The following is a 15,011-nucleotide window of genomic DNA, read 5'->3' on the forward strand; positions in this document are numbered from 1 at the left end:
TCCTGGAGAGAAAGCACGGGAGTGAGCACCAAACTGCAGCTCCACACCACGCTATACTTAGCAAAGTGTGGGATCTAGGAGAGAAACCAGGGGAGTGAGCACCAAACTGCAGCTCCACACCACGCTATACTTAGCACAGTGTGGGTTCCAGGAGAGAAAGCACGGGAATGAGCACCAAACTGCAGCTCCACACCACGCTATACTTAGCACAGTGTGGGTTCCAGGAGAGAAAGCACGTGAGTGAGCACCAAACTGCAGCTCCGCACCAGGCTATACTTAGCACAGTGTGGGTTCCAAGAGAGAAAGCACGGGAGTGAGCACCAAACTGCAGCTCCACACCACACTATACTTAGCACAGTGTGGATTCTAGGAGTGAAAGCATGGAGGTGAGCACCAAACTGCAGCTCCACACCACGCTATACTTAGCACAGTGTGGGTTCTGAGAGAGAAAGCATGGAGGTGAGCACCAAACTGCAGCTCCACACCACGCTATACTTAGCAGAGTGTGGGATCTAGGAGAGAAAGCACGGGAGTGAGCACCAAACTGCAGCTCCACACCACGCTATACTTAGCTCAGTGTGGGTTCCAGGAGAGAAAGCACGGGAATGAGCACCAAACTGCAGCTCCACACCACGCTATACTTAGCACAGTGTGGGTTCCAGGAGAGAAAGCACGGGAGTGAGCACCAAAGTGCAGCTCCACACCAGGCTATACTTAGCACAGTGTGGGTTCCAAGAGAGAAAGCACGGGAGTGAGCACCAAACTGCATCTCCACACCACACTATACTTAGCACAGTGTGGATTCTAGGAGAGAAAGCATGGAGGTGAGCACCAAACTGCAGCTTCACACCACGCTATACTTAGCAGAGTGTGGGATCTAGGAGAGAAAGCACGGGAGTGAGCACCAAACTGCAGCTCCACACCACGCTATACTTAGCAGAGTGTGTGTTCTAGGATAGAAAGCACGGGAGTGAGCACCAAACTGCAGCTCCACACCACGCTACACTTAGCAGAGTGTGGGTTCCAGGAGAGAAAGCATGGGAGTGAGCACCGAACTGCAGCTCCACACCACACTATACTTAGCAGAGTGTGAGTTCTAGGAGAGAAAGCACGGAAGTGAGCACCAAACTGCAGCTCCACACCAGGCTATACTTAGCAGATTGAGGGTTCTAGGAGAGAAAGCACGGGAGTGAGCACCAAACTGCAGCTCCACACCATGCTATACTTAGCAGAGTGTGGCTTCCAGTAGAGAAAGCACAGGAGTGAGTACCAAACTACAGCTCCACACCATGCTATATTTAGCCGAGTGTGGGTTCTAGGAGACAAAGCACGGGAATGAGCACCAAACTGCAGCTCCACACCACGCTATACTTAGCAGAGTGTGGGATCTAGGAGAGAAACCAGGGGAGTGAGCACCAAACTGATTGCACAGTGCGGACAAGCATCCGGCACTGTGCAACCATTGAAAATGGCATCTTGCACAGTGCGAGCTGTAGTTCTCTGGAGCTGGAGTAGATTTTTACTCGAGCGCCAGCTTTCTCATCGCGGACTGGTAGTTTCTCATCACGAACAGTCTCGAGCGTACTCAACCACTCGCAATGAGAAACCTGACCTCCCCGCATTGAGAATCTCGCCGGGAGGTTTATTTTCCACGCTTGCGATCGGAAACTTGATGTTACTGATCGCGAACAAGGAAAAAGTCTCGCCAGGATGTCATTTTGCTTGCTCGCGGCCGCCAACGTGACGTTGAAGACTGCGAGCATGCATGCGCTATGTGTGTTCGCACTGTGCTACGTACAGTTCGCGTAGTGCGAAGTTGCACAAACTTCACAAACAACGTGAGCATAGCCTCGTGCTACGCCCAGGGTTCGTTTTTAGAGAGAAAGCATGGGTTTGATAGCAGGGCTGCAGCTCCACACCACTGCGTTGAGCAGCGCATGGGCTCTAAGCGAGACATTAAGGTCCTGGGCCTCATTTATGAGGTTTTGCCGTAGGGAAGCGCTGCCGTACGGCAAAAGAAACGGGCAGAAATGCACCATATCTAGTAGATACTGTGCATTCCTGTCCTTTTTCCCTGCGCCGGCGCACAGTAGGCTCAGGCTGCCGAGCACCAACGCAGGCACCTTTCTGTACAAAAATAATCACAAGAGGCTTTTCCTCTTTCTACGTGTGCTGCAGAATGCAACACACATAGAAAAAGGAAAAACGAGGAGAAATAAAGATATTTCTCCCCATTGCGCCTCCCTTACCCCTCCCCTGGGGAGGCGTAAGCTTTTGGCACTGCCTCAGAGTTACGATTTCTGGTAAATCTGGGGCAGTGTCAAAAGGCCATTAATGATGCTGGGAAAGCCTCCAGCAACCCCCTTTGCAAGCCCCTTTAACCTCTCCCGTGCGGCCCCGATTCCCCCCGGTGCTGAGCCCTAATGAAAACGGGCGTGGTCATGACGGAACGGTTCCGTCATAAGCACAGCTCGACCGATGCTCATGACGGAACCGTTCCGTCATGAGCATCGAAGGGGTTAACGCATTTAACGCAGAACAATGGGTGGAAGGGACTGGTATTTATCAGGCAGCATTAAGCCAAAAAAAGTGGGTTAGTGCTGCCTGTTAAATATCACGCAGGCTTCTGCACCACGGAATGTCACAAAAAGTGACGTTCGATGGCTGAGGCCCCCTATGAGGCAGGTTGACGCACCACTGTATACTGAGCAGGCTACGTGCCCTAAGTGAGAAATCATGGATACGAGTGCAAGGCGGCAATACTGAGGGCGATATGGGTTCTAAGAGAGGAGGCAGGGCCTGAGGGCCAGGCCACACCACATTGACAGAGAAGGGTGTGTGGCGTCAGAAAGTATGGACGTGAAAGCTAGGCTCTAACAACACCCTACCTTGCCCTGAGCAGGATATGGGTTCTAAGAGACAGAATAGGCAAAAGCAGCCTGCAGCACCATCATATACTGAGCAAGGTCCAGTATCAGTGAATGCATGGGCCTGATAAGGGCTACAGCACCACATCACATTGCACTGAGTGGCCAAGGGTTCTAAATGAGATAGGGGCAGATTTACAAGCCCCTTACGACACTTTTACGCTGCTGTTGCCTCACATTTGTGACGCAGCGGCGGCATAAACCATGCACCACGTTGCGACTTATTTACAACGTGACGCATCTAGGCAGATGCGTCACATTATAAAGCACTGCGCCACATGAAACCTGCGTCAGGTTTAATGTGGGCATTTTGTCGCAGTGTGGGCGTTCCGTCGGAGGAAAGCCCCGGAAAAGTGACGCAGTGAAATCTACAATCTACGTCACTTTTCCGACGCCGCTGCGTCAAAACCTTGCGCCTACTTGAAGCAGGCGTAAGGCATGAGGCAGCATGTTGGAGATAGGCTGGGTTGGAACAGTGCTGGAGTTGCGTCGCGCCCACGACACGACTCTCGCACTGCGCCAACCTTACACCGTCCGATACATCACGCATCTGCCTATCCGTGCACTATGGCGCGCCGCATTGTAAATGTGGCGCATCCATGGTGGCGCACGGGTAGTTTTGCGTGACACATCTTTCTTGGCGCATCCCTGCTGATTTGTAGGGATGTGCCAGAAGTTGTAAATCTGTCCCATAGTGTGGGTGTCGGATACAGGCTGCAACACCACGCTACAGTGCAGTGCATAGAGTACGGATTGTAAGAGCATGGAGATGAGAGCCAGGCCTCAAACAAACTCTACAGTGCCCCATGCAAAATATATGTTTAAAAAACCAAGGGCCTAAGAGACAGGCTGAAACACCACACTAAATGTAAATGTAAATGTGAGATACTTGTAAAGCGCACTGTTACTCTAACCGAGTGTCCTGGCGCTGTAGACCTCTGGGGAACCCGTCCTGGTTTTCCCTGTGAGATTGTCCCTTGCTGGGTATCTCCAGGGTGAAACCAGGCATCCCCGGCGTCTGTGGGGGCCGTTGTAGAGATGAGGCAAGCTTAATGCCCAGAGTTGCCGAGTGTGTTCCCTGGTTAGAGTAGGCACTGAGGCGAGAATTATCAGGACCGTTGACCCTGGTCCAAGATCCTGCCGCGTCAGGAATTGAACCCTGGTCCCGGGCCGTTCTCTGCTTACAGGTCTGCCGCCTCTAACCAGTGAGCCACACCACTATACTGTGGGTTCTAAGAGAGACAGCACAAGCGCAAGAGACGGACTGCAGCTACACAGCACTGGGCAGTGTGGTATGTGTGTTTTAAAATTATAGGGCCCGATTCACAGAATGAATTTAAGACTCAATCCTAAACTTACTACTATTTTGGTATTCACAGAATGCACTTACTACTTTTGGCATTCACAGAATTAATCTACTACTTTTGTTATTCACAGAAGTTAGGATTTTGTCTTAAGACAGACTTAAGACAAAATCCTAACTTAAGTCTGTCTCAAGTCTGTCTTAAGTCTGTCTTAAGGCAAACTTAAGACAAAATCCTAACTTCTGTGCATACCAAAAGTAGTAAGTTCATTCTGTGAATGCCAAAAGTAGTAAGTGCATTCTGTGAATACCAAAATAGTAGTACGTTTAGGATTGAGTCTTAAGTTCATTCTGTGAATCGGGCCCATAGAGCGCACTGTGGCCTACAAGCTATCCTGGGGCTGAGGTAAGTGCTAATCACACAAGAAGCTAAGAACAGACTACATGATTGTGCATAAGGCTAGGTCATTAAGGCTTTCCTAATGCACGTTGTGCGGGAGAGGGGTAGCAAATTCTAAAGAAGAGCTATTCTGACAGAGAATGACCTGCTCTTTTTTCACACACTTAAACTTGTGCACAACTAAAAGAGCATTGGAGGAGAGCAGCTTGTGTACAGGAGACTAGCAATAACACTCATTAACACTCATGCTGGGCCGAACCTTCATATACAGATCACCTAGACCCTGTAGTACTGTTGCCAGTGACATCACAGACTTTGTCAAACTCCTCATCATCAACTCCGGCAGCTCGGAGAACAAAACTTTCACCTAGAAGACCTCAGAGGCCCAAACTCTACCGCTCTTCAAGAAAACCTCGCACACCTTGGCCTCACTCAGCATGTGCCCAAACCCACCCACATCGTCGGACACCCGTTGGACCCGATTTTCACCTCAATCACCAATATAATAGTTGCCAAGCCAGCAACTCTGACCTGCACAGACAGCGCCCTTGTCCGTTTCAGCATACCCATCCCACACAACCACAGCCCAGAACCGCCCACTACAGATGGAAAAGCATCACAGAAGAGGAGCGGGACTCTCCGTGCACCGGGCCAAGCTCACCAGAAACTTGCCAAAAGCCATCAACAACTGAATTGCTGCATGCGCCGACATCCTGGCTCCTCAAAACTGCAAGCCAATGTGAAGAACCTGACCACAGGCCAGTTGGTGCACAGAGAAACTCAGGCTGATGAAACACCACTGCAAACAGCTGGAACACAAATTGAGAACAAGTCAAGACACCACAGATAAAGAAAGCTTCAAATCCACCCTAAGACACTACCACCAGCAGATACAGAAAACTGAGCACACAGCTTTTGCAGACTATATAGATGCTGGCACTAAAAGCAGCAAGGAAATCTGTGCCATCATCAAAGATGTCACTGCACCTCCTGCCACCTCCAGCAACATCAACCCCTCACAGGACCTTTGCAACAAGCCCTCTGAATTCTTCTGTTACAAAATCACCTCCACATACAGCATCATCGACCCTCAACTGGACCCCGTCACTCTTACAACTCAACTTCCCATCATGACCAAAGAACAAACCCTGTCCACATGGCCTGCTGTCTCTGCCATAGAAATCGCTGCTACCATGAAGACCATCCACTCTGTGGCCCCATCTGACCCTTGCCCCCACCAAGCTTTATCACAGGACTCCTAACAAGCTGTGAAACACTAACACTCATCCTCAACACTTCCGTTGACTCAGCCACATTCTCGGACACCTGGAAACATTCCACCATCATGCCCCTGTTCAAGAAACCATCTGCTGACCCAGCCACACTTTCCAACTACAGCCCCATCTCCCTTCTACCATACCTGGCAAAGGTCTTAAGAGACATGAATCAACCGATGCCTCACCAATCACCTCAGCAACCACCAGCTCATTGATGCCACACAGTCTAGATTCAGGCCCAACGACAGTAAAGAAACAACACTCATTGCTGCTACAGACAACATTAGCATGATCCTTGACAGAGGAGTCATGGATGTCCTCATTCTCCTAGACCTCTCTACAGCATTTGACGTCGTCTTACACCCTATCCTCACACACTAACCTCGTCAGGTGACTACACAAGATTGGCGTCCACGGGCCCGATCTTCAATGGATCTGCTCATTCTTAACAGATAGAACACAAGCTGCCGGCCTTGCACATTACTCATCAGCAGCCCACAAACTCACTTTTTGAGTGCCTCAAGGATCATAGCTCAGCCACAACTTCTTTAAAGCATGCATTATCCTTCTGGACAATGTCAAACTTGCACATACTCTTCTACGCCTGTAGGAAGCTGGCTCTCTATATAGTGCTTATTTACCATAGTAGACCACCGTGCTGGTTTGTCCAAGGGAGTGGGGGAGGGTTTTAGAAAGAGGGAACCATTTGTGTTCTCTCTTAGAAGTGCAATAACCACCCACAAAAAGACATAGAAGGAGGAAATCACCTCAATTAATTGATTTTGTGAAGGAAGGTGTCCTTTCCTGCACAAAATCAATCAGCCCCACAACTCAAGCACTTGCGTTGGCGCATGGTAGCCCATTGAGTGCAAGTGCAGGGGAAAAGGGCAGGAGCACGCCATATCTTATAGATGCAGTGAATTCCTGCCCTTTTCTTTAGATGCAGGGCAGCACTGCATGATTCCTTGTGACGCTGCCCTGCACCAAAACCTCATAAATGACGATTTTTCTTAGCTGCATGCACATAGTGTTAACTTGACCTGGCAGTATGGGAATGCTTTACCAGGTACATCACACAAGATGTAAAATAATAGAAAATAATCACCTTACCTGGAAGGTCGACCTTCTTTCCATGCCTGCTGGTCATCCCTTTAAAATCCACCATGCTCTCTGTGGTACTGACGATCTGTGAATGCTGGGCATGGAGAAACTAAGCACTGCACGCCTCAGCCAATGAAAGCCCTGCTCTCATGCTGTTTATAATAGTAAACAGCATAATAGCACTGCAAGGATTGGCTGGGACAGGCAAACACAACGCTCTATCCCAGACCGATGGGGCTGTGTCTCTGATTCCCCTTATCCCTGACAACGAAGACTGGGAAAGCCTGAACTGCGCATGTCAGGCTGGCCACAAGCAAAATCCCGGTCAACATGACATGCACAATATATTACTCAGCCCCAGCTGGTGACCGCAATAAACCACACCTCACAGCATTACACCGCCTGTCTGTCGGGATAATATATGAGATGTAATGGCTCGAAGGCAGGGGGTCAACACCCCTATGGAGAACCCGCCCCTGTAAAATAATAGCTAACCCTCCACCTCTCCTAAAGGGGTGAGGTAGAGTAAAGCTGTTATACCTTCAGGGCAAGTGGCATCCAGATCAGGCATCGTGTCCTCCCTGGTCCAAGATTCAGTGACAAATCATGTCAAATTTGTATGTCACAATCATCACATAAATTTACCCTGTGTGTTTAACGAGAGAGCACACATTAAGTAGGGTGCATCACAGGCTGGAACCCAGCATCACTAATAAAGGTGTCAAAAAAATTAAACAAAGGCAGATATATAACTCGTCCACGTAGGCCCTACAGTAAGTTGCGTGACCCGATACCTGCTTTGCTATTGCACTGAACTGGCCACAGTCTAACCAAACACGACTTGTATTACCTGTATCACAATGTAGACTTTAGGTTGATGTCCTGCCGAGCAGCATGGCTGGTGAGTGTGTGGCCAAGACCAGACGGGCTTGCCTTCGGCATGCCTTTTCACACCGCTGGTGCACCTAAATGGCAACCTTAAATAGGCATCCCCCTGCCAGTGGCGTAACAAAACTTGAAGGGGTCCCCCTGCAAAGTATTTGGAGCCCACCCACCCTCCCCAACCCAGATCCGGTCAGGAGCTCTAAGGCCATGGGCCGGCTGCCCATGCCGTGTTCCAGGGGGTCCCCAACACACCACTGCCTCCTGCCTGCACATGCCTAATAGCCGCTGGACCACCGATCAAAATGGAGTCTAGTCGCCTTCACTGAACAAAGAGAATAAATGGCATTGGGCGGGCGAGTACTCCCCATCTATCTGAACAGCCCAACAGTAAAAGTTGACCCCAATAATGCTTTCCACTCTTTGTGCTCCACCAATAAGGTGCTGCAATATTTCCACACTACAATAACCAACAGCCACCTCTTCCTGGCAAAGGCTAATTGTAAAGGCACTGCACAATAGGGTAAGGAAAATTATAAGGTAAGGCCTAAGTGAAAAACAATAAAACAATAAAAATCAGCACAAGGCAAGGACGATGCACCACCTCCAGCAGGAGTAGGGCTCGAGTTCCTCGCACAGGCCCTTAGTCACCAAGCAGCGGGGCTGATGACTGTCTTTCCCCTGGTGGAAGCGGTTCCAGCATCCCATTTGTCCAGCAGACATCTTCCCTTTCTCCAGGCAATCTACAGCATCCCAACTGGGGTCTTTCTAAGTTGGCACCACCCAGAAAGGAAGCCAGCGACCAAGAATTCTTGCTTGAAGCTTAAATATTCATTATGTGTGCCTCACTTTTGTATGGAAAAAAACACAGTTGATGGACAGAATGTAGAACAATGTCATACATTCACCCCAGTACAAGGATCTGGGCCTAAATCCATCGTTTTTTTGCACTCCACACCACCCTGGGTTAGACACTGGCTATATGCAAATCAGCTCTGACCCTGTGCCTCATGGGAACAGTCCAGTCCGAACTACCAAGCCATGTCTTTCCCAGACCGGAATCAAGCATCCAAGGACCGGTTTCTGGCTATCAGCCTTCATTCAGCCTGGATAGCTTGACTCCAGTGGTGTGGAGAGCCTGGGACTCACGTCTGAGCATACCCAGCCCACTCGGGGTGAAAATTGCAAAAAAAACAGTTGATGGACAGAATGTAGAACAATGTCATACATTCACCCCAGTACAAGGATCTGGGCCTAAATCCATCGTTTTTTTGCACTCCACTCCACCCTGGGTTAGACACTGGCTATATGCAAACCAGCTCTGACCCTGTGCCTCATGGGAACAGTCCAGTCCGAACTACCAAGCCATGTCTTTCCCAGACCGGAATCAAGCATCCAAGGACCGGTTTCTGGCTATCAGCCTTCATTCAGCCTGAATAGCTTGACTCCAGTGGTGTGGAGAGCCTGGGACTCACGTCTGAGCATACCCAGCCCACTCGGGGTGAAAATTGCAAAAAACACAGTTGATGGACAGAATGTAGAACAATGTCATACATTCACCCCAGTACAAGGATCTGGGCCTAAATCCATCGTTTTTTTGCACTCCACACCACCCTGGGTTAGACACTGGCTATATGCAAATCAGCTCTGACCCTGTGCCTCATGGGAACAGTCCAGTCCGAACTACCAAGCCATGTCTTTCCCACCGGTTTCTGGCTATCAGCCTTCATTCAGCCTGGATAGCTTGACTCCAGTGGTGTGGAGAGCCTGGGACTCACGTCTGAGCATTCCCAGCCCACTCGGGGTGAAAATTGCAAAAAACACAGTTGATGGACAGAATGTAGAACAATGTCATACATTCACCCCAGTACAAGGATCTGGGCCTAAATCCATCGTTTTTTTGCACTCCACACCACCCTGGGTTAGACACTGGCTATATGCAAATCAGCTCTGACCCTGTGCCTCATGGGAACAGTCCAGTCCGAACTACCAAGCCATGTCTTTCCCAGACCGGAATCAAGCATCCAAGGACCGGTTTCTGGCTATCAGCCTTCATTCAGCCTGAATAGCTTGACTCCAGTGGTGTGGAGAGCCTGGGACTCACGTCTGAGCATACCCAGCCCACTCGGGGTGAAAATTGCAAAAAACACAGTTGATGGACAGAATGTAGAACAATGTCATACATTCACCCCAGTACAAGGATCTGGGCCTAAATCCATCGTTTTTTTGCACTCCACACCACCCTGGGTTAGACACTGGCTATATGCAAATCAGCTCTGACCCTGCGCCTCATGGGAACAGTCCAGTCCGAACTACCAAGCCATGTCTTTCCCACCGGTTTCTGGCTATCAGCCTTCATTCAGCCTGGATAGCTTGACTCCAGTGGTGTGGAGAGCCTGGGACTCACGTCTGAGCATTCCCAGCCCACTCGGGGTGAAAATTGTCATACATTCACCCCAGTACAAGGATCTGGGCCTAAATCCATCGTTTTTTTGCACTCCACACCACCCTGGGTTAGACACTGGCTATATATCACCACACCCTTTTGTACCGCTTTTGGCCGCCATAAGTGTGGCAGGGTATGCTCAGACGTGAGTCCCTTGCTCACTTTGCCACTGGATTCAGATGCTCCGTCCATCACCACCCCCTTTTGTACCGCTTCTGGCCGCCATAAGTGTGGCAGGGTATGCTCAGACGTGAGTCCCTTGCTCACTTTGGTACTGGATTCAAGCAAGCCGGGCTGAAGACGTCTGGAATGCCAGAAACCGGTCCTCGGAAGCTTGTTTCTGGTCCAGGGAAGACATGGCTTGGCAGTTCGGGCTGGACTGTTTCCAGGAGGCACAGGGTCAGACTGATTTGCATATAGCCATGTCTGAGCTGGGGTGGCATAGTGGGCTAAAGAACGGTGATGGATTAAACCCAGATCTTATGACTGGGTGTGAGTGTTTAATTGATTCAGATGCTCCGTCCATCACCACCCCCTTTTGTACCGCTTTTGGCCGCCATAAGTGTGGCAGGGTATGCTCAGACGTGAGTCCCTTGCTCACTTTGCCACTGGATTCAAGCAAGCCGGGCTGAAGACGGCTGGAATGCCAGAAACCGGTCCTCAGAAGCTTGTTTCCGGTCCAGGGAAGACATGGCTTGGCAGTTCGGGCTGGACTGTTCCCAGGAGGCACAGGGTCAGACTGATTTGCATATAGCCATGTCTGAGCTGGGGTGGCAGAGTGGGCTAAAGAACGGTGATGGATTAAACCCAGATCTTATGACTGGGTGTGAGTGTTTGATTGATTCAGATGCTCCGTCCATCACCACCCCCTTTTGTATCACTTCTGTATGGGTCCTAGCACCGACTTCGCTTTCTACCGCGTATTCATCAGAACCCCCATCTTCTCACAATTGTCGAATCACGAATTAGGGGGAATGAGATGGTACCTGTTTTTAGCTCATCTGTCGCGATAAAATTCCCTGCTGTTGACCTCCTGTTCTAGGACAGAATAAATCACTGTCTCAGAGCCTGGCAAACATCCCCCCCACTCATACTCCCTGCTGCACTAATTATTTGGGAGTGAGAGCAAGGACTCCAGTGAGCCTCTTGGAGATACCGCTAGGGATCCGGTCAGGCATCTCCTATCTGTGAAGTATATCTCAGTGGTCGGGATAAGATATATATATATATATTCACTGAAAAAAACAAAGGTTAAAGTAACGTTTATTTATTTATTTATTATTTATTTATTTATGAAATTTGTAAAGCGCATCAAGTGCCCTAGGGCGTCTCGGCGCTGTGAACGTGGCAGAAAAAAGGGGGGGAAGATTATTGATTGAACAGCAGGGTTTTGATTTTTCTCCTGAAAGCTAACAAGGTGGGGCTGGACCTGATGTCCAGATCGAGGGAGTTCCAGAGTCTGGCTGTGGAAACCGTAAAGCGACGATCACCCCAAGAGGCCATTTTAGTGCGTGGCACTGACATCAGGAGGGCATTGGTTGATCGTAGAGATCGGTTAGGAACATGAAAAGCGAGGGAGTTAAGGAGGAAACGGGGTCTTTGCTTGCGTGAGGCTTTGTAGGCAATACAAAGAGCCTTGAATTTGATTAGTTTTTAACGGCTAACCAATGGTAGCTTTTGATGATATGGGCTATAGGTTTAAACTTAGGAGTACCTGAAAGCATTCTTGCAGCCGCGTTCTGCACCGACTGTAACTTACGGATGACTTGTTGTTGGGCATTCAAGAAAAGTCCGTTGCAATAGTCCAAGGAGGACATTACAAATGCGGTGACCAAATGCGGTTTTTCCAGAGTTAGAGGGAATATAAGGGAGGATTTTTTTATGGATTTCAATTTGTAGAAGGAGGATGAAACAATGGTGTTTGCATGTACGGCAAAGGTGAGTTTGTCGTCAAATAGTATACCTAGGTTTCTAACCATGGTGACTGGTTTAGGCGGGTGACCTAGCTCTGTGGGCCACCAGGAGGTGGACCAGGTTGGGCTGAGCTTACCAAAGATCATAACTTCCGTCTTCTTGGAATTCAGTTTTAAACAGTTTATAGCCATCCAGTTGATGATGGCGTTCATGGCTAACTGGAAATTGACCGCTACTTTCTGTCCATTGTTTCTTATGGCCAGGACCAACTGAGTATCGTCCGCATAGGATGTTAGGCTCACCCCATGAGACTTGATGACTCTTGCTAAGTCCGTTACGTAAATGTTAAATAGCGTGGGGCTCAGGGATGAGCCCTGTGGGACGCCGCACGGGAGTGTCATCTGGGCGGAGCTGAAATTGCCCAGCATGACTGTCTGGGTGCGGTTGGAGAGAAATGAAGAAAGGAGGTCGCTGGCTGCATCCTGGATGCCTATGCTATTAACACGGTCGATCAAGGTGGTGTGATCGACCGTGTCAAACGCGGCAGATAGATCCAACAGGATAAGCACAGCCGTGCCTCCTTGGTCTAAGATAGTTCTTATTTCGTCTGTCGCTTTGATCAGGGCAGTCTCTGTCCTGTGATTCTTAAGGAAACCGAATTGTGTGTCATCCAGAAGGTGGTACGCTTCGATATACTGTGAAATTTGTGCATTCATAAGTTTTTCCACAACTTTAGCTGCAAATGGCAAGCTGGCAATTGGTCTATAATTTTTGGTGTCATCAGCATCTAGGTGAGGTTTTTTAAGGAGAGGTTTAACTAGGGCGTCCTTCCAAATATCAGGATAGATGCCCGTACAAAACATGGAGTTGAAAATGTCTGCTAAAGGGGGGGCTATGACATCAGCCACCGGAAGGAGAATGGCGGGTGGGCAAGGGTCATTTGCGGAACCTGATTTGACAGTGGTCATTGCTTTAATAACCTCCGTGGTTGTAACCTCTTGGAACTGTAAGAAAGTAGGCCTAGTGTCACTCATAGGAAGAGGTGGTGGAGGTTCTTTAGTGTGGTTAGAGAAATTACTATATATGTTATTGACTTTATCAAAAAAGTAGGTGGCTAGATTATTACAGAAAGCTTGTGAGGGTACGGGGGAAGACGTGATAGTTTGGACACGACCTGAAACAGTTGTTTATTAGAATTTTTGGAGTTTTCGATCAGGGTAGAGTAGTAAAGGTTTTTTTCCTGGTGGATCATAGCTTTATATTTACTAAGTTCTTGTTTATAGAGGAGTTTCTTATCTTCGGCGTATGCTTTTCTCCAGTGTCTCTCTTGATTTCTACTAAGTTGTTTTTGTTCCCTGAGAGCATTTGTGAACCAGGGGGCTGAGGGTGAGTTGCGATTTTTGGAGTGAGATTTCATTGGAACTAGTTGATCCATAGCGGTGGCTAGCCAGTGAGTGTATTCTATGGCAGCTATACTTGGATCAGTGAGAGTTTCAGGTTGTGAGAGAGGCAGAAGATTCTTGAGTTGCTGATTGTCAAGATCTTTCCAGGATTTAAATGGTTTTGACGTCCTTTTATGGGTGGTAGAGTGTGATGGGGAGTCGGGGGGGATTTCGAATAATATCGCGTGATGGTCTGTCCAGGCGAGAGGAAGAATCTGTCTTATAGTTAAGTTTTTTAGGTTGGTGAATAGCCCATCTAGGGTATGCCCTGCTTCATGAGTGCTACTTAGCATCAGTTGAGTGAGTCCAAATGTCTCTAGTTCTGATATGAGCGTATGTGATTCTTTATTTGTGGAATTTTCCAAGGGAAAGTTAAAGTCCCCTAAGATAATGGTGGAGCTTTCAGTAGCTAGGGAATCCACCATATCTATAAGGGTGGTTAAGAACTGCGATTTACTGCCAAGTGGACGGTAGAGTAGGATCCCCTTAATTCGTGGGAGGGGCCCAGGGCTATAGAAAAATGTACTGCCTCACAAGTGGTCAGAGGGACCGGGTAAATAACCGTTTTATATTTGCTATTGTAAATTATTGCAATTCCACCCCCTGTTCTTAGAACTCTGTCGTATCTTAGGATATTATATCCTTCTGGGACAGCCACAAGTAAGTCAGGCTCTGATGCGGGATTGGTCCAGGTTTCAGTAATGAAGAGGAGATCTAGTTTCTGGGAGATAATTATATCAGCTATTTCCTCTTTGTGCTTGCCAAGAGATCTGGCGTTAATAAGAGCTGCAGTGATTCTGGGAATCTTTTTGTTGTTAGGAGGCACTGGGGGAGCTGCTGGAGTGTTTATATTGCTCTGAAACTTAAAAGGGCAGTGGGGGCATCCTTTGGTAAGATGAGATATACCATAGAATGTAGGTGAGGTGTCTGGACATTTGACAGAGGGTCTTAGGTTAAGTAAGGACATGCGGGAGTAATGGCGCCTGATGATGTCGTCCTTTGTGCCATGGGGTATAGCCCTAGGCCTGGGGCCAGGCGCGGACGGGCGCAGACGGGCTTGCCTTTGGCGCACCTTTGGCGCGCCTTTGGCGCGCCCGCTGTGTGCGTCCGCTGCGCTTGCATTGTGCCCTTTGTAGTCTGGGAAGCCTCGGGGACTGGTGTGCTAACTCCGGCTTCCGCCGGAAGTGCTGCAAAGCTCCCGGGTCAGCCCTCCGAACAAACGGCACAAGCCGTGTCGGACCGGGGCTTAGGGAGGAGAGCACGAGTGGAAGTGCGGTAAAAAAACAAAGGTTAAAGTAACGTTGACGTTAAGTGAAATG

This window comes from Lissotriton helveticus, chromosome 1_1, assembly GCF_964261635.1.
Source record: "Lissotriton helveticus chromosome 1_1, aLisHel1.1, whole genome shotgun sequence".
Taxonomy (NCBI): Eukaryota; Metazoa; Chordata; class Amphibia; order Caudata; family Salamandridae; genus Lissotriton; species Lissotriton helveticus.